We start from the raw sequence: 21,500 nt of genomic DNA on the forward strand, positions 1-21,500 counted from the left end.
TAGCTGGGGCAAGGTGGTGTAATCACCCTTTGCTATAGATATAGTATACCTATATCTAACCCTAAAATGGACACATATCCTCCTATCAGTCACTCATATGGCAGGCCTTAACAATCCTGAAGAGTGCTTGTAATTATGGGAGATGGTGCTCTGGCATGAGCTGAGCCCGTCTGCAGCTTGCAGAACCAAGTCCTTATAGCTGTTCCATGATAACGCTATACCATATACTCTGAAGTGCATTATCAACCTCGCGGTTGAATGCTAACTCTGGTATAACATTATCAAAACATGTCGAGTAAGGTGTCATACGAATTGGAATACTACCCCCTCGCCAATTCTGGCGACGGGGGTAGCATTCCACCCTTCTAGAGGGACACGACATGTATGTAACTTAGAACCCCGGTTAAAGTTAACTCGAGCCTTGGCATCACAAAATGGATGCTGCCACCACAGACACAAGTCTGACCTCCTGCTGCTGGGAGGCCTTCCAGCGAGGGAGGCTTGGACAAAGGGTTTCCTGCCTTGGGCGGTGCTAGCACCACCCCAGACAGGATTTTGTGTATTGGGTAGGACAGGCCTGAATGGAATGCGACATGCCTGGGGCACACAAGGTGCCCTGTGCATACACTGGTTCAAACCAGTTGCTGGGGCATCCCTGCCCCAGCTCTGGCGCGAAAACCAGACAAAGGATAGGAGGTGTAACCACCCCCCTTCCTGGTCCCACCCAGGGGAGGGACCTAATCAGTAGTGCAGCCCCCTTTAGGAGAATAAAGGTAGGAGCTGGTCCCATTCCAAATTAGATTATCCTGAACAATTCTACAAGAAGAAACTCTGGACTTCGACGTTCTGCTCCACAGAAGACTGAAGAATCTCCCTTGTGGGCAAGGAGTGTCCACCCTGCAACTGCAGGCACCATCAGCATCCAGCGGCTTCCCTTTGTCGTCTTCCCTTGAGGATCCAGACTTCAGAGCCCGACAAGACCCGGATTCCCAGACCTCGAAGACCTCAACCTACATCTGCAGCACAGCTGACATCCGTGGGTGCGACAAGACACGTGGGACCGGCCATCTTGAACGAACCTGCACTTCGCTTAAAGCACGACTCCCGAGGTAAACTCGACCAAGTGCTTTGGGGGATTGAGAAGCCCCAGCCCCGAGCAGCCCCTGCATCGAAGATCAGCCCTCCAGCCTCCACGAGATCTGCTTGTTTGCTGCTCGACGCGTTGTCTGGTCACTTGCCAGCTGGCTAGTGACCTAGACGATGAACCTTGAAATTGTTGCTGCTGGTCCGGTTGCTCCAGACTGGCCCTTGCTCCCTTCCAAAAGAGGGGCACCCCGGACTCTCCTAGTCCGCACCAGACGCTTTTTCTACTCACCGCGTGGGTTGCCTTTGCCAAGGCCTGTTGACGCGATTCCGGATCCAACACCGCCGACAGCGAGAGCCTGCGTGGGACAGCTCGTGCCTCCATCCTGGTCGTCGAAGACACCTCCTGGTCCACGTGGCTGCAGAGTCAAGCGTCCACTCTTCACCTGATCGCGACGACGACATCTGGTTCCTTGCTGGTTCCACTCCAGTCACTGGCTAGTGACTGAACATTGTCCCTCTGCTTTCAGGTCTCCTTCACCGATCCACCCTTGGATCGCACCGGACATCTTCCTCCTGGTCGTCTGCAGCATCTTTTCTTTCAGGCTCCATAGACTTCAAAGCGAGAACCCCGCGCACTTTGACACCTGTGCACCCGCAGCCCGTGGGTGAGCCAACAAGAGCATTTCGGTGCTCAAGGTAGTTTAACTGTCCTAGTGTCCAGTTCCACAGTCGTTTTAGTCCTACCTAGTCAGGATTGTCCGTACTTACCTTTTACTTGAACTGTACGGTCCATAGACGTTGTTACGCATCCCGCGTGTGAGTTCACACTCTGCACCCGCGTCCCGTGGGCCTCCTATTTCTTACCCAAGGTTAGGATAGCATAGTCCCAGCAGTCCTGCAGCCTCTGGACAGCTCCATTTCTTCTATCGACTCTCCCATTCTACTTACTTAGTATATGGTTTGTCGTGCCCCTAGGGCACCATTGTAATTTTGGGCAACTTGTCGTATTTTTCCCAAAGATTGTCATGTGCTTAGCCCTCTGACCTCATAAAGAGTTCAGAGGTGTTTGTTATTAATAAATATACTGTTTATTTTCATAACAACCTGTGTGGTGTCCTTTCATCTGGTATTCAAGGGGTTATATTGTGGTAAAACAGCTGGCTTCACATGCCATAACAAGTTTAGCCTAAGACTGCTTTTGTCCATGCTACCACTAGGATAGCTGGTCTATAAGATTGACTTACAACCAATCACCATAAGGGTTGTTTGGACTGATACAAGGTGATCACTAGAACTAGTGAGCATCATATATCAGGCCAACTTCTCACATTGGTGTGCAGCGGGTGGGATTTGAGCTTGCTGTTGTTTTTACCAAATATAATCTTGAGATATCATTTGAAAGATCACATAAGGTACCATAGGTACATATAACAAGCTTAGAAATACTCCGAGTTCTACTGAACCAGCTGTTGTAGTAGAAAGGGCCTAGCACACCCTGACTACAACTCTTAGCAAGGGATCAGTAGGAAAACCCATAGTGTAGGTAAGCGCACCACTTACACCTCACTAGAAAGCATGTCTATCACAGGAGAAGCCTCAGTGGCTCCCCTTGTGGTTAGTGACCCTCCACAGGTCCTTTCCAGATATGCAGCCCTCAGTTTCCAGGAGATGAGACAATTGTGTACCTCCAGGAAACTGAAACAGGGTTCTAACCCTACCACTCCTTTTCTGTTAGGTCTCCTAGAGACATATGATGCTAGAAAGGCTTCTAACACAGATGGGAGCATGCCAGCCGTACTCGTGGTGATCCAGACCTCCCTGAAACAGAAGATGTAGAAGAGGAGGAGGAAGAAGAAGAAGAAAGGAGGACCCCTCTGGGGATGAGGCAGACCAAGGTCCTGTAGTAGTCAGCAGACTAACCAGGGCCAACTTAGACATGCATAGGGAAGGAACTGGGGGACCCCCAGTGCTGACCCTGAGCAGGCCTAACTTTGGGGTTAGGAGAGATAGATCTCCTTCTAGGGACTCCAATAGATCTGTGCACTCTCATGCATCTGCTCAGAGAATGACTTCCCCTCAGAGGAGAGAGCATGAAGCAAAGATGAAGGAAGCTAATCTGAGGATCCAAAGGGAAGAACTTGCCCTTGCTAAAGAGAAGCTCGCCTTTGCTAGAGAGCAATAGTTGAGTGGGGTAGTCCCCACTGGTGGCAGCAATATCCCTAGGGATAGAGAAAGGGGTTTTGATACTAGAAACCTGAGTAAAATAGTGCCCTCCTATAAGACAGGAGATAATATCCACAAGTGGATAACTGCTTTGGAGAGAGCCTGCAAAGTACAGCAGGTACCCAGGAGTCAGTGGGCAGCTATATTGTGGCTCTCCTTTGAAGGTAAAGGTAGAGACAAGCTCCTCACGGTTAGAGATGAGGATGCTAATGATTACCAAGTCTTGAAAACTGCTCTGATTGATGGGTTTGGCCTAACCACTGAACAGTACAGGTTAATGTTCAAGACACCCAGAAAACTCAGGCTCAAGATTGGACTGACTTTGTTGATTGTGCCACTAAGGCTTTGGAAGGCTGGTTACTGGGTAGTAAAGTTACTGATTACACAGGATTGTATAATCTAATTATGAGAGAGCAAATCTTAAATAATTGTCAGAACCAGTTGTTGCATCAGCACTTGATTGACTCGGATCTGACCTCTCCCCAAGAATTGGGAAAGAAGGCAGACCAGAACCAGGGTGGTGGCCAGAAGAAAGCAGACCAGAAGGCTAATGAGAATAAGCAAAATGACCAGAAGTCTTCAACAGGGCCCCAACAACCTAAGGAGGGTGGGTCCCAAAATTCCCAAAGGAAGAAGAATGATGGTCCCAAGAAACCATGGTGCCAATACTGTAAAAGTAAAACTCACTGGTTTAGTGAGTGCACCAAGAAAGGCCAAACTCCTACCACTACTGTCCCTAAGACACCTGCACCCCCTAGTACAGTTAGTAGTGCTAGTGTACCTCCCAAGGCTATAGTTGGGTTAACCCTGGGAACTGAGGTGGGTTCTGACTTAGTCAGAATACCTACTCAGGCAGTTCTTGTTTGTACTGGGGACATGGATATGGCCCCTACTGTAAGTCCTAGTACTCTGGGCAAATACAGGCAAACGCCTTTAATTAATGGAAAGACGGCTCAGGCCTACAGGGACACATGTGCCAGTGTCACTATGGCGACACCAACATTTGTGGACCCTGACCAGATCATGCTAGGTTCAGATTACCTAGTGACCAATGCTAGCAATGTCACTACCAATCACAGTATGGCAATTGTTAATTTCTCCTGGGGAGGGGTAACTGGCCTCAAAAGGGTTGTAGTTAGTTCAGACCTCCCAGTAGATTGTCTTTTGGGCAATGATTTGGAATCCTCACTGTGGTCAGATGTGGAGTACAGGACTCATGTAGAAATGCTAGGTCTCTCCTCACATGTCCTTGCTGTGACTAGGTCACAGGCCAAGAAATGCCCAGCTGAACAAGTGCTGTATCCTGGAAGAATGGACCAGACACATCCCAAGAGAAGGAATGATAGGGTTAAGGCAGAGCCTTCCCCTCTGCCTCAGGTTGAGGATCAGCCCTCTCAGGAGGCTGACCCAGAGACCCCAGAAGGAACTGTCCTAGAAGAGCTTGAACCTGATCAGGTTGAGTTTCTTGGGACAGGGGGACCTTCCAGGGCAGACTTGAGACAGGCCCAATTAGACTGTTCCTCTCTTGAAACCCTCAGACAGCAGGCTGCTGCTGAGGCTGCAGGGAATGCTACAGGTGCCCATAAGGTATATTGGGAAGATGGACTCCTATACTCTGAGGCAAGAGGCCCCAAGCCTGGTACAACAAGGAGGCTGGTCATCCCCTTGTCTCTTAGAGGTTTCCTTCTCACCTTAGCCCATGAGATTCCCCTTGCAGGTCACTTAGGCCAGAACAAGACTTGGGACAGGCTTGCCCCACACTTTCACTGGCCTCATATGTCTGAAGACACTAAAGACTTTTGTCGCTCATGTGTCACCTGCCAAGCCAGTGGCAAATCAGGTGGCCTAACAAAGCCCCCCCTTATACCACTACCTGTGGTGGGGGTACCCTTTGAAAGAGTGGGGATAGACATTGTTGGACCAATGGACCCACCCCCCCCCCCCCAACAGCATCTGGGCACAGATTTATACTGGTGATAGTGGATCATGCCACCAGGCACCCAGAAGCTATTCCCCTTAGGACCACTACAGCTCCTGTTGTGGCCAGGCCCCCACTTGCAGTTTTTACTAGAGTGGGGTTTCCTAAGGAGGTTGTCTCTGACAGAGGTGCAAACTTCATGTCAGGATACTTGACTACAATGTGGAAGGAGTGTGGTGTGAACTACAAGTTCACCACACCCTATCACCCACAGTGCAATGGGCTTGTTGAGAGATTCAACAAGACCCTCAAAGAGATGATAAAAGGGTTACCTGAAAAGCGTAGGCAACGATGGGACATCCTTTTACCCTGCCTCCTGTTTGCTTACAGAGAGGTCCCACAGAAGTAGGTTGGCTACAGCCCTTTTGAGCTTCTGTTTGGGCATCCTGTAAGAGGACCCCTATGTCTTGTGAAGGAAGGATGGGAGTTACCTCTCAAAAAACCTAAGCTTGACATAGTGGACTATGTACTTGGTCTCCGCTCCAGGATGGCAGAGTACATGGAGAAGGCATCCAAAAACCTTGAGGCCAGCCAAGAACTTCAAAAAGCTTGGCATGACCAAAAGGCTGTCCTATCTGTGTATCATGCAGGACAGAGGTGTGGGTGTTGGAGCCAGTGGCCCCAGCAGCTCTCCAAGACAAATGGTCTGGACCCCATACCATCTTTGAGCAAAAGGGAGAGGTCACCTACTTGGTGGACATGGGAACTCCCAGGAGCTCCCACAGGGTGCTTCATGTAAATAGGCTCAAAGCATTTGTCTACAGGGAGGACATGGGCTTGCTCATGGTCACAGATGAGGGACAGGAGGAAGAGAGTGACCCTCTCCCAGACCTGCTCACTCAGAACCCTGATGATGGGTCAGTAGATGGTGTAGTCTTTTCTGACAGCCTCTCTGAGCATCAACAAGAGGATTGTAAACAGGTTCTTCAATCCTTCAGACAAATGTTTTCACTGACCCCCAGTCAGACAAACTGGTGCATCCATGAGGTGGACACAGTCTGCCTGTCAAGAGTAAAATCTACAGGCAACCGGACCACGTCAGTGACTGCATTAAGAAGGAAGTTCAAAAGATGTTGGAGTTGGGAGTCATTGAACCCTCAGAGAGCCCTTGGGCTAGTCCTGTAGTTCTAGTGCCAAAACCTCACACCCAGGATGGTAAGAGAGATGAGGTTTTGTGTAGACTACAGGGGTCTCAATGCTGTCACTAAGACAGATGCCCACCCAATACCTAGGGCAGATGAACCGATAGACAAGTTGGCTGCTGCAACTTTCTTAAGTACATTTGACCTAACAGCTTGTTATTGGCAGATCAGGTTAGCTGAGGATGCCAAGGCCAAAACAGCATTTTCTACCCCAGGAGGTCATTACCAATTTGTGGTGATGCCCTTTGGTTTGAAAAATGCACCTGCCACTTTTCAAAGGTTGGTGAACCAAGTTCTCACTGGGTTGGACAACTTCTGTGCAGCATATCGAGATGATATTGCTGTCTTTAGCTCCACCTGGGAGTATCACCTGATCCACCTGAGGAAAGTTTTGGAGGCCCTGCAAAAGGAAGGCCTCACCATCAAGGCCACTAAGTGCCAGATAGGGCAGAGTCAGGTTGTGTACCTGGGCCACCTTGTGGGTGGAGGCCAGGTTCAACCCTTGGAGAGCAAGATACAGGCCATAAAGGACTGGGCTCCTCCAACCACCCAGACACAGGTCAGCTTTCTTAGGCTTGTCTGGTTACTATAGGAAGTTTGTCAAAAATTATGGGTCCACTGTGACACCACTTAATGACTTGACAAGCAAGAAAATGCCAAAGAAAGTTCAGTAGACAGTTAGCTGTCAGAAGGCATTCGATGACCTAAAGCAGGCCATGTGTACTGCACCTATTCTCAAGAGTCCTGACTACTCCAAAACCTTCATTGTCCAAACAGATGCATCTGAGTTGGGTGTGGGAGCTGTTCTATCTCAACTGAATATTGATGGTCATGACCAGCCCATTGCTTTTATAAGCAGAAGGCTGACCCCTAGAGAGAAACGTTGGTCAGCTATTGAGAGGGAGGCCTTTGCTGTGGTTTGGGCCCTGAAGAAGTTGAGGCCATACTTGTTTGGAACTCACTTCAAGATTCAGACCGACCATAAGCCCCTCTTATGGCTAAATCAGATTTATTTTATTTTATTTATTTATTTAAGCTTATATCGCGCACAGCTACCCACAATGGGTTTCCCGGCGCCAGGGATAGACTATAGAAGAAAGGAGGGTTTATCACCTGACTTGAGGCCACAGCCGACTATTGTTCACGCTTAGTAAAAAGCAGAGTCTTCAGAGCCTTACGGAAGCGAAGCAGGTTGGTCTCTGATTTTAGTGCTAAAGGGAGGGAGTTCCAGTATTTAGGACCAGAAGTAGAAAAGGAGCGACCTCCCATTTTTGTCAGCTTCCATCTTGGCACTGTGAAATTACCAGTGTCCGATGATCTTAGTGAGCGCATGGGTCTGTAAGGTTTTACCAGCCCTTGAATATATGCTGGGGCGCTGCCCTGCTTGGCCTTGAACATGTAACAGAGTGCCTTGAATTTAACACGTTCAGGGATGCTCAGCCAGTGGAGGTCACGTAAGGCGGCAGTGGCTGAAGTACGTCTAGGGACGTTCTTTAGCAGGCGCACAGCCGCATTTTGCGCAACCTGCAGCACATGTATGGTGGCTTTATCTGCGCCCAAGTAGAGAATGTTGCCATAGTCCAGGCGTGATGTTACAAGTGCCTGGACTACGGTTCTGCGGGAGGATAGGGGAAGCATCCACAGAATCTTATGAAGCCACCGCAGCGTTGAGAAACAGATGGCTGCAACCTTAGTAGCCTGTTGCCTCATGGTTAGCCTGTCGTCAATAATGACACCCAGGTTGCGAACTGCAGTAGATGGTATAGGCGCATTTCCCAGTTCGGTGGGCCAATGGTGGGGACCCCAAAGATGTTTATTCCGTCCCAGAATGACCACCTCGGTCTTCTCCCCATTCAGCTTGAGACAGTTTCTCCGCATCCAATCGGCCACAAGAGTGAGGCCCGCCTTGAGTGCGGAGATATTGTTCTCGTCTCTCCCTGATAAGGAGAAGACAATCTGGGTGTCATCTGCGTAGGAAAACAGGGTTAGCCCAGCCTGTTCAACTGGAGGGTGAAAACCCCAAACTTCTAAGGTGGTCCATTTCCCTACTGGAGATGGACTTTACAGTGGAGCACAGACCAGGGACGGACCATGGCAATGCAGATGGTCTCTCCAGGTATTTCCACTTAGAACAGGAAGACTCACCTGGTCAGGGTTAGTTTAATGTCCCTAAGTTTGGGGGGGAGGGGGGGGGGGTGTTATGTAGGAGAGTGGGGTCTGCAATCCTATGGTCACCCCAGATTTTTGCTTTTTGCTTCACTGGTTTACGACTTTCCCTGGCTGTGGGCCTGCTAATCAGACCCACAGCCTAGCTGTTCTCTCTCTAAATTGACAACCATGTACTTTAAGTGCATTTACCAATTGGTACTGGGCCACCTGATCAGTCCCTGTACAGTGTACCTTAGGTGCCCAGGGCATAGGTGTACCCAGGGACTACCAGGGGCTGAAGCATGTATTATGCCACCCCTGGCTGGCCATCTAAAACTGACAACTGGCTGCACGACAGCTGGGGCAAGGTGGTGTAATCACCCTTTGCTATAGATATAGTATACCTATATCTAACCCTAAAATGGACACATATCCTCCTATCAGTCACTCATATGGCAGGCCTTAACAATCCTGAAGGCAGAGTGCTTGGAATTATGGGAGATGGTGCTCTGGCATGAGCTGAGCCCGTCTGCAGCTTGCGGAACCAAGTCCTAATAGCTGTTCCATGATAACGCTATACCATATACTCTGAAGTGCATTATCGACCTCGCGGTTGAATGCTAACTCTGGTATAACATTATCAAAACATGTCGAGTAAGGTGTCATACGAATTGGAATACTACCCCCTCGCCAATTCTGGCGATGGGGGTAGCATTCCACCCTTCTAGAGGTACACAACATGTATGTAACTGTGAACCCCGGTTAAAGTTAACTCGAGCCTTGGCATCACAAAATGGATGCTGCCACCACAGACACAAGTCTGACCTCCTGCTGCTGGGAGTCCTGCCAGCGAGGGAGGCTTGGACAAAGGGTTTTCTGCCTTCGGAGGTGCTAGCACCACTCCAGACAGGATTTTGTGTATTGGGTAGGACAGGCCTGAAAGGAATGAGACATGCCTGGGGCACACAAGGTGCCCTGTGCATACACCGGTTCAAACCAGTTGCTGGGGCATCCCTGCCCCAGCTCTGGCGCGAAAACCGGACAAAGGATAGGGGGTGTAACCACCCCCCTTCCTGGTCCCACCCAGGGGAGGGACCTAGTCAGTAGGGCAGCCCCCTTTAGGAGAATAAAGGTAGGAGCTGGTCCCATTCCAAATTAGATTATCCTGAACAATTCTACAAGAAGAAACTCTGGACTTCGACGTTCTGCTCCACAGAAGACTGAAGAATCTCCTTTGTGGGCAAAGAGTGTCCACCCTGCAACTGCAGGCACCATCAGCGTCCAGCGGCTTCACTTGGTCGTCTTCCCTTGAGGATCCAGACTTCAGAGCCTGACGAGACCCGGATTCCCAGACCTCTCCGACCTCAACCTACATCTGCAGCACAGTTGAGATCCGTGGGTGCGACGAGACACGTGGGACCGGCCATCTTGAACGAACCTGCACTTCGCTTAAAGCACGACTCCCGAGGTAAACTCGACCAAGTGCTTTGAAGATTGAGAAGCCCCAGCCCCGAGCAGCCCCTGCATCGAAGATCAGCCCTCCAGCCTCCACGAGATCTGCGTGGGGCCCTTCTGCTTGTTTGCTGCTCGATGCGTTGTCTGGTCACTTGCCGGCTGGCTAGTGACCTCCTAGACGACGAACCTTGAAATCTTTGCTGCTGGTCTGGTTGCTCCAGACTGGCCCTTGCTCCCTTCCAAAAGAGGGGCACCCCGGACTCCCCTAGTCCGCACCAGACGCTTTTTCTACTCACCGCGTGGGTTGCCTTTGCCAAGGCCTGTTGACGCCGATTCCGGATCCAACACCGCCGACAGCGAGAGCCTGCGTGGGACAGCTCGTGCCTCCATCCTGGTTGTCGAAGACACCTCCTGGTCCACGTGGCTGCAGAGTCAAGCGTCCACTCTTCACCTGATCGCGACGACGACATCTGGTTCCTTCCTGGTTCCACTCCAGTCACAGGCTAGTGACTGAACATTGTCCCCTCTGCTTTCAGGTCTCCTTCACCGATCCACCCTTGGATCGCATTGGACATCTTCCTCCTGGTCGCCTGCAGGATCTTTTCTTTCAGGCTCCATAGACTTCAACGTGAGAACCCGACGCACTTTGACACCTGTGCACCCGCAGCCCGTGGGTGAGGTAACAAGAGCATTTCGGTGCTCAAGGTAGATTAACTGTCCTAGAGTCCAGTTCCACAGTCGTTTTAGTCCTACCTAGTCAGGATTGTCCGTACTTACCTTTTACTTGAACTGTACTGTCCATAGACAGTGTTACGCATCCCGCGTGCGAGTTCACACTCTGCACCCGCGTCCCGTGGGCCTCCTATTTATTACCCAAGGTTAGGATAGCGTAGTCCCAGCGGTCCTGCAGCCTCTGGACAGCTCCATTTCTTCTATCGACTCTCTCATTCCACTTACTTAGTATATGGTTTGTCGTGCCCCTAGGGCACCATTGTAATTTTGGGCAACTTGTCGTATTTTTCCAAAAGATTGTCATGTGCTTAGCCCTCTGATCTCATAAAGAGTTCAGAGGTGTTTGTTATTAATAAATATACTGTTTATTTTCATAACAACCTGTGTGGTGTCCTTTCATCTGGTATTCAAGGGGTTATATTGTGGTAAAACAGCTGGCTTCGCATGCCATAACGAGTTTAGCCTAAGACTGCTTTTGTCCATGCTACCACTAGGATAGCTGGTCTATAAGGTTGACTTACAACCAATCACCATAAGGGTTGTTTGGACTGATACAAGGTGATCACTAGAACTAGTGAACATCATATCAGGCCAACTTCTCACAGGGATTTCAACGATTTTTAATCTGAGAGGCCCCTAACCTTCCACAGGAAATAGGATCACATGTACATGGAAGGGCCAACAGATCATCCACCACCTACCATGAGCATTGTCCGAAAGATGACATCAGAACCAGAGGAGTGATGTATCTGACAGTAACGAGTCCGATGCCTCAGAAATAAAACACGTGGGCTGCAAGCAACCACTGACAGGAAGAATTTTTTTAAAGTAATTCCAGTTACTCAACAAGGGAAGGACAGAACAATTTGTGGAGCAGAATTTTCGGAGGGGCAGAGGAAGATGTAACAGAGGAAAAACTAGAGAAACAAGCAAAAGCAAGACTCCAGAAAAGAAAGAGCAGCGCCCGTGGGAAGGACAAGGCAAGGACAACGGTATTGTGTGCTTAATAAAGAGGAGACCAAACTTTATCTTTAGGACTCCCTATGACCCTCCAGCAATCTGAATTACGTACAGAGAAGAATTGATCTGTTTTATAAGAAACAAATTGAAAAAATAGTTCCATTCAAAACCCATTCTAGAACGAGAGTGGGAGAGCCGCTGCGTTGAGCCATTTACCTATGGAGAACATTGAGACTTTACACATTATCTGCACTATATGAAAACCTACACAGCCATGGCTGTTCACCATCTCAGACTACCTCGTGGAATTATGCACAAGTGGGCTAACAACCTCATCACTATCACCCGAGGTAAAAAAAGAAAAGTCTTATTTGTGAATACATTGTTGTTCTTGGGGTTTGATCTAAAATTCTAATCACAACCACATTTCTAAATAGATTTAAACTCCTCAAATCCTACTGTTCTCATAATATTTAAGACCAAAATCTTTCTTCTAGAATATTGAAACGACTACACTTCTCACTTTTTCTATATGTATCGAACAGCTGCACTTCCATTATATTGTGACTGAAGCATTCTATGCTGTGACCAACCAAACACTATTGCTTCTTTTCACCATAAACTGAACACTTGAGAACCGAGGAGGCAGCCTTCCAGATATCACACAATCACAGAAGTACATTACGTTCTTCCTCAGTGTTTAATGCAGTGGGTATCTTAAGTGTTCATGTTGAATATGTATTTTGAGTCTAATCTAACTGCTGTTCCCCATTTCCTCCTCTAGTGTTGAAGGCACTGAGTCAATCACAAAATATGTCAGCTAGGACACATCTCATCATGTACTTCCTTGGAGTGACGGGCTACAGGCTAACTAAATCGCTATTCTTGATTGCCCTAACATGTTGTAGTATTCTCAAGTGCACCTTAAATTGTGCTGCCAATATACATTTTTGGGCAAATGCATTGAAGAACAGATCGCAAATTCACTCACAATGCAAGGCTGTTCTAATCTTGTAGCTTTTATCGGATAATGGGGACCAGACTCTTGCATTAATCCCATACCTACAGGCCTTGCATCCAAGACGTTTAAAGCCAGGACTCCCCGTCAACCAATTTTCTGGGGTCTACACCTCAGGGCTGCTAACTGCCAACCCGTCGCATGGATCTAGCCAGACGAAACGCAATAGTTTTCTCTGTAGGCATAACCAAATTGTGTCAGCTCATAGAAGAAAAAACATAATAGACTAGGACCATCTCATAACCAACAGTACTCTATCAAAGTTTAAGTATTTTAGCCCAACTCAATTATTGAGTTGGGCTAAAAGCCTTGGCGAAAATGAAACCGGAACTAAAGAAACAGAAAAAAAAAAAATCAAAAAAAAAAATCAGGAATGTGGGCCAGCAAAGAAAAAAATAAAAAAAAAAAATTTAAAAAAAAAGGTGAAAAGGTGAAAAGCTGCCCAAAAGGTGGAGAATAGAGGGCGGATGACTTGAGAAATTCTGGAACGATATGGGTAAGGTTCTCACGAATTTGCTGGGCCAACCAATAGAGGTAAGCACAGATCTGGTTATATTTCGGGTGGGTCACTGTATCGAAGGTTACCCCAAATAAGTAAGAAATATTAAAAGGAAAAGACTTTCTTCTTGTTGGCTAGAAGGGAAATCTTCATTAAAAGGATAATGATTATTCCCCCCCCCAAACACAGTGGGAATGGGTGACATTGGTCTAGAGGGTTAACAAACTTGATCGAAGCGGGAGGCCAAGCAGGAGGAACAGCTTTTGGGACATATGGGAACAAAGATAATTAGAACATATGAGAAACACAGATTGGTCCCCGGATGTCCAATGATTATGCAATAGCAATAACCACCTGTTTCAGTAGATAGCTTGGTTGGGAGGAGGGGGGACAGCCACACCACTTGTCATAGCGCGGAGACACGCCAGTGGCGTAATCAGGCGCTTAATAAATGTCCAATAATAATAATAACATGCAAAGGGCTTGTACAAGTAGCCATAATGGCTAGCTCCCCCCCTCCGAAGTGGAAATAAGGGGGCCCGGCTTACCAGAAACAAATAGATCTCCCCCTCACCACTCGTTTCCACAAGGAGCTGTTCTAAGTTGGATCAGAAAAGTCAGGGGCCCCCGACACCCCCCATTCCAACTTATTGCACAATGAGGACAACAAAAAAGAAAAATCGGTTTCTGAATGCAACAGACACACGCTGGGTGCTTGAAGTGTAGTTTATTTTGTTGGCACTTTAGTTAAGACGCAATTAGGCACTTAGCCTGGTTCACTGCAATTGCTGTACGTGTCCCCCCCACCCCTTAAGTACAAAATGCCTAAATTAATGACATTGAAACAAGATCAGTCATGAACATAGAAAAGAATAGCGTTTTTACTCAAATAAAAATAGTCGGCAGCAATCTAAAAATGGTGCAGGTTTACATCTTTTTGCACGCTGATCATTTTGCTACTGTGTTCTTCCAATTTGAATCACCCGAGCCACAACTTATCAAAAGTACTTTGTATAATAGAGCATCATATATAAAAAAAAATTAAATTAGGACGTAACAAAAACACACAATTATAGTCCCTAAAGGCAATCATACAACCTTTTGATTGGGTTATTCATTACACTCCCATGTTGAGCGATCGCTATTCTTGATAAGTCGAAATTTGTGTTATTGTGAAATATAGAAAATGGGCTCAAAATCTATCCAAGAAGGTTTATGATTACCCCGGATCTTAGTCTTGTGTTTGTAACATATCACCATCATGCTTTGGATGGGCAAAAATGTGTACCCTTCTCTATCAGTGTAGGGGCACATTTCAGTCTTCTTTATGGACCCAACATTCTTCATCAGTATTCAGACCATCCGTTGCCTTCATTCGCAGACTAAATGTACCAAGACTCCAACAGTCTCAGGCAAAACTATTACTCTCCTTTCCCCTAGGTGTACTCTGTTAAGACAAACATTTCTACTGATCCCTATTGCTTGCATGGAACATCTCAAAGTGTCTAGCAACTGGATTCGTTGAATCTTTATTGTTTTTTTTAAAAACTTTATTCATTTTTCAAATAACAAAAAACAAAGAAAAGAAACAGAAAACAAGGCATATTACAAATGTGTCATTTCGGTACGGGGGGGCGGGGGTACATATGCAAATCGGATGACAGCAGTATGCGAGGAGAAGGGGGGGGGGGGAGGAGACCAGGAGCAAACAAATGTCTAAATAACCGTGGAGGAAACATCAGGCCGGGAGGATGACAAGTCAGAGTACAATTCTGAATGGGGGGGGGGGGGGGGGGGGAGGACATATCACCACGGTATGTGTTCCATTGAGTCCAAATTTTACCCCATTTGCGGGGCGTACCACGGGAAACATACACTGTATTTTCCCTAAACATACACCAGTCCATGTTTTGTTGCCATACCAGAACTGTCTGTGGCCTCTGGGCACCCCATAACTGGGCAATGTCTCTCTTAGCGATCATATTACCCAAGGTCACCCATCGAAGCTGCGCCAGGTCAATCATTCGGCTCCCAGACGTTCAACAGACACCTCCTCGCCTCCGGCATCGACTGCACACCCGTGACCTCACTCATGACTTCATGCACGCGAGTCCAATAGCGCATCACAGCAGGACACTCCCAAATAATATGGAGAAACGTGCCCACTAAGCCACAACCACGTCTGCACAGTCCATCCGCAGAGAATCCCATGCGTACCAGACGAGGACCAGTCACATACACCCTATGAAGAATCTTGAGCTGGACAAACCGGAGGCGCGCCGGGATAGCTACTTCCTTCGGAGAAGAGATCGCAGCCTGCCAGTCCTCGTCATCGAGTTCCAGACCATCGCTAGTCCAGACCTCTCGAAGGTTACTCAGTAGGTCAATCCTGGTATTGATCAACTTTTTGTATATAAGCGAGATCGTGCTGTCAGGGACGTGCCCATCCAGTATCCGATCTTCGAGCGGGGACGCCTCCGGAATATCCGAGCCCAGGGGAAAGACAGACAAAACCGCATGTCGGATTTGTGCATATCGAAAGGATTCTCTATCATTCAGGTCATACTCAACTTTCAGCTCCTCAAACGTCTTGACTCTACCCTTGATCCATACATCATTCACCCTGCTGATACCGATCACATCCCATTTATCGAAACCCTTCGATTTCCAGAGGGATCCAAGTTTTTCCGATGCATAAAGCGGAGTGGCACGAGTTAGCTTATCCGCCCAGCCCAGAGCCGCCGTAGCACGATGCCACACCTGCACCGCTGTCCTAGTGGGGCCCGTCAGAGACCTGCCGACAGAGTTCGCGTACAGCGCCCTGTTGTAGTCTCCACCGGGCAGCAGCCATCTATCCATCTCAAACGCCGGGCCCGGCAAAGGACCGTAGGTGCCGTGGTTGATGGCCCCCAATTGAGAGGCCCAATAATAGCGGCGGATATCCGGGAGCGCAATGCCCCCGTCGTACCACGGGAGCGTCAGCTTCGCTAGAGCAATACGAGAACGGCCCCCCCCATATCAATTGTCTCTGTAGACCTTCAATCTCCCGGAAATAACGGGCAGGTACAATGCCCAGTGTATTTTGTAGCGCATAAAGGAACCGGGGGAGCGACATCATCTTAAACAACGCCGCCCTTCCCAGAGGAGAGACAGGGAGCCTACCCCACGCAGTCACGTCGGCAAGGAGGCGCTGGAGAGGGGGGAACAAATTCCGTTCGTAACGAAGCACCGGATCCAAGGCGATAAAGATCCCCAGGTACTTGAATCCCTCCCGCACCACCGAGATAGGACAACCGCGAGGCAGGAGAGGAGCCTCGCCGGAGAGGACATAGACGCAAGACTTCGACCAGTTGATGACGAGACCGGAATTTTTACGGAAAGAAGTCAAAACGTCAAAAAGGACGATCAATGATTTCCGAGGCGACGTAAGATACAAGAGTATATCTTCTGCATATAAGGATATACGGTCTTCAAACTCCGAAGTCCATCTAATACCCTTCAAGGGTGACTCCCACCTCAGCCAGGCCGCCAGTGGTTCCAAAGCAAGAGCAAACAAGAGAGGGGACAAAGGACAGCCCTGGCGCGTTCCCCTACCGAGTGCAAAGGAGGTCGAGACACAACCGTTTACCTTTACTTGGGCTAAGGGGTCGGTGTAAAGCAGTTTCACCCAGTTAATAAAGGTGGGGCCGAAGCCAAATTTAGAGAGAACCGCCCAAAGACATGGCCACTCCAACGTATCAAACGCCATGGTGGCGTCCAGAGACGCCAAGATGGCTGGTTCACGCAGAGTCTCCGCCCGCGCGAGGACTCCATGCAGGCGCCGGAGATTCTGTGCCGTGTTTCGATGTGGTATTAAACCAGATTGATCCGGGTGAACAACCAGATCGCCTATAACAGTGACCAAGCGGTTAGCAAGTACTTTGGCCAGAATCTTCGGTTCAACGTTAATCAGAGATATGGGCCTAAAGGAGGCGCAGCGGTCACGTGGCTTACCTTCCTTATGAATCACCACTATGGAAGCCAATCTCTGGCCAAAAGGGAGGGAACCCGTCTCCAGTGATTCCAAGAACATCGACCGTAAATACGGTGCTATCACATCCGGACGAAGCTTGTAAAGCTCTATAGGGAGCCCATTAGGGCCAAGGCCTTCCCCGAGCGAACCGAGCGGATGGCAGTCGCGACCTCCTCAACCGTAGGCGGAGCCTCTAGGAGATCCCTATCAGGTTCGGACAAACGTGGCAACGAAATATCGCGCAGAAGCAAGTGGGAGTCGTGCTCAGGTCTATCAGACACAGGGGAGTAAACTTCCCGGAAATAGTCAGCGAAACATTCAACAATGTCAGCAGGGTCAGTTATACACACGTCATTCACATCAACAATCACAGGAACCACCCAACTCGCACGTTCCCTCCTATCCAGCCAAGAAAGCAATTTCCCTGCCTTGTCCCCCACATCATACAGACGTCCCTGCTGTTCCCTGCTCATCTCTTTCGCTGCGTCAGTCACCAGCGCTCTATACTCCAGTTGTTTCAGAACCAAAAGGTGGAGCCTCTCCGGGGTGACCTCGGACTCCAACTCCCCTTCAAGAACGGGGATTTCATTTTCAAGACGGACAACCTCCTCCCGCCTTAGCTCTCAACATTGCCAATCAAAGAGAGGGCCTGGCCACGAATAACGGTTTTGTATGCTTCCCACAACGAGACAGAAGAGGACACAGAACCCACATTTTCAGCAAAGGATTGGTCAATCGTTTTAATCAGTTCTGTACTGACCCCGGGGTCGCGGAGATACCAGGGGTTTACCGGGGCCACTCTACCCCCGGAACCCAGGTGCGCATACACGACCAACCATAGTGGGGAGTGATCCGAGATACCCCTAGCAAGATGTTTCACCTCCCGTATAGAGGAGGCCTGGGAGGAGGGCATCAATACATAATCCAGTCTCGAAAGACTGCCGTGGGCCCCAGAGTGGAAGGTGTATTGCAATTTCCCAGGATGAAGCAGGCGCCAGCAGTCAGTGAGCCCCAAAGCCTCAAGGAAGTCCCCCAACCAGGATTGAGACTTCGCAAGTACCCGGGGGGGTGGGGGGGTAGCGATCACACATCCCAGACACTACAGAGTTGAAGTCCCCGGCCACAACAAGCAGACCCTCGGGGACTCCCAAGATCACTCTTCCCAGATCAGCATATGTAGTATTCTGGAGTCCCGGCGGTACACAGACGGAGAGCAGGGTAATTACCCTCCCCTCCCAGCGCCCCACAATGGCGGCGTATCGTCCCCTATCATCTAGGATGATATCATCAACAGCAAGAGGGAGCTCCGAACCAGAACGCCCACCCCCCTGGAGCCAGAAGTGAAACCCGAGTGCGCAACGAGGCGATAGCCACGCCTATTCATCGCGTGGCACGTGTTGCCAAGCAAGTGCGTCTCCTGGAGCAAAACCACATCAGGAGACAAACGTCACAAGAGCTGCAACACCACGCCCCGTTTGATCCTATCCCCCAACCCATTAACGTTCCAACACAGTAATTTAAGTCCCCTACCCCCCATCCCAGAAATCAACCCCATCCCCACCCCACCCCAGATGCGACACTGTACAACAGGAGATCATCGATACTATGCCTTGAAAAAAACAACCATGAACTGCAACCCCCCAACCCCCCCAAGAAACTCCATACATCACACCCCCCACCCCGCAGTGAGACTCAAAGCCACCCCAACTTGCAGTGTGCCTGTCGCCCTAACATACAACTATTCTACGAAAAGAACCCCAGAGGAGGGAGACTCACCCACCCCTCCCGCCCACACCCCAATACGACAACATGTTAGCAAGCAATAGTGGTATAGCACCAAACCACAGCCGATAGTCAATACGATGGACCGGGAGCCGATTCCGCCCCCTATTCCTGCTCCACCGGGCCACCCTCCGCTCCACAGGAGTGTCCAGAATGTTCAGAATGATCTCGTCCCGTAGGCAGCGTGTCCAGCCAGTCACTCGCCGCCCCAGGATGCTCAAAGAAAAATGTTCGTTCATTGTACACCACCCGTAGTCGGGCCGGGAAAAGCATAGCGTATTTCATGTCTCTGTTCCTCAATCTTTTTCACCCCCTGGAATCCAAGTCGCTGTTTCTGAACCTGCTGGGTGAAGTCCGGGTAGAAGCTGACTGTAGTGTTCTCATAAGCCGTAGGACCAGATAAGCGGGATGCCTGCAGGATCGCATCTCTGTCCCTAAAGTGAAAGATCCGAGCTATGACGGGACGCGGAGTGGCTCCCTGCTTAGGCGGGCCACCCGGGATCCTGTGTGCACGTTCTACAGCAAAGAACTTGCTGAGGCCTTTGGGTGCCAGGTGATTCAGGACCAGATCTTCCACCAATAGGTCCACCAAGGATGCTTCTGATTTTTCCGGGACACCAACCAGACGGACGTTATTTCGTCGTGCACGACCCTCAAAATCGTCCAGGCGTCGAGATAGGTAGTCATGGGCGGATCGCAAGTTGCCGACTTCTGCCTGTAAATCGGAGACGTCAGTAACAAGACTAGATGTCTTTATATCGAGGAATTTGACCTTTTCATTAGTTTTCGCAAGGTCAGCCCTGATCAGGGTAACATCGATAGCGACCGTGTCCAACTTATGGGCGAGGGCTTCATACTGCTGAGCCAGTGTGGCCTTCATCCCGGCAATGGCGCCCATGATGTCCCCCAATGACAGATCTTCACTCATCGGGGATTCTTCTCCAACATTGACCGGAGATTTCGTCGATCCGCCCGGAGAGCCCTTGACGAGGGTGTACCTGTCCATGACATTTGATTGCACAGAGCCCCCTCGTATTGCCGGTCTGGTCTTGCGTTTTTGTCCCTCAGGCTTGGTGGCCATCTTAGGTCGTGCGCCCCGAAGGGTAGCCTGAGACCTAGTATAAATGGCTACACTCGATGCGCCCGCAGCAATTCGGAGAAAAAGATGAGGACCTTTCACCAGGCAATGAGTAGCAGGGGGTCGAGCCGCCAGTTGTTAAATCTCGGTCAGGTAGGAAGCGCCAAACCAGGGCAGTCGAGACAAAGCCAAAACGGTGTAAGCACGAGAAACGAAACTGAAAGTAGAAGACCGGGCAGGGGAGACTCGCATGATCCGCTGTTGTTCAATTACTGTCCGGCTGGCAGAGAATCCAAGCCCGGGGCAGTACCATGGAGCAGGCCAGAAATGTTCAAAAGTCCATATCTCCGGCTCCCAGGGTCCAAATCGAAGTCTGAAAACGGATAAACGATCAGCAGGGTCGCGCCACTAATAACCCGTCCTCGAAGTCAGGATAGAGTACAGGATAATCGGTGGAGGTGGCGAAGGTCCGGGAGCCCTAAGCTCACGCGACCATCTTGGGTGCGCGCGAAGCTCCTCCTCCCCCGAATCTTTGTTGATAATGGGTCACACATGTTAGAGTATTTTTCCTTTTCAGCTGGATACGTTGTACTGCCTATGTCTAACTTTGTAGTCCGCATTGCAGTTAAGAAGGTATGGGATCCTAACTGGCTTTCCCCAGGCCAGGCACTGCATATTCCTTGACCTTACTGCTAAATATTTAGGCTTTACATCTCATGCATCGATAAAATTCTAGTGCTGCCTCATTCGGCTGTATTTTACTTAGCCAAGAAAAGTGACTATGTACTAGATAATCCTCAAGAGAGCAGTTGTATATGTGATTTGCGGCTGAATTGATATACTTACTCGCACGTTATCTGTACAGCGCTTTTGCCAATATTTCCTAAAGATAGTAAAAGTCTGATCAATTAGTGGAGAAATCGGAGATTCACTTTTCTCTTCTTTTTGCTTGTCTGGTTGGAGTTCTTTAAACTTCATTTCTAGCTATATTTATGACAGTCATGGGATAACCTTTGGCTTTAAATCTCAGTGGAACCATTTTGTTTTATGTGTAGGAGTGTCCCACAGGGGATACTCCATTTGAGACTGCCTGGGTGACTACTCCGGGCATGCAAGAGTGAACTGCGAGCTGTGGGTTTTCTGAATAGTAAGGTATATACCATGTTGTCTTTAACAGACTTAAATCCAAGAAATATTCCTCACTGACTGATGTGGCTGTCGAGAGCAAATGAAGAAAATGTCGATTTAAAGGGCTATATATTCTTCCGCTAATCTCGTGCCTTCCCAAACAATGAAAAGATTATGTTTTAGAATAAAGTTATCTACCCATGGTTGCTAGTCATCTGCCCATGCCACTTGCTTTTTCCACCTGCCCACTAATAAAATT

Source organism: Lissotriton helveticus, chromosome 2_2 (assembly GCF_964261635.1).
Source record: "Lissotriton helveticus chromosome 2_2, aLisHel1.1, whole genome shotgun sequence".
Classification (NCBI taxonomy): Eukaryota; Metazoa; Chordata; class Amphibia; order Caudata; family Salamandridae; genus Lissotriton; species Lissotriton helveticus.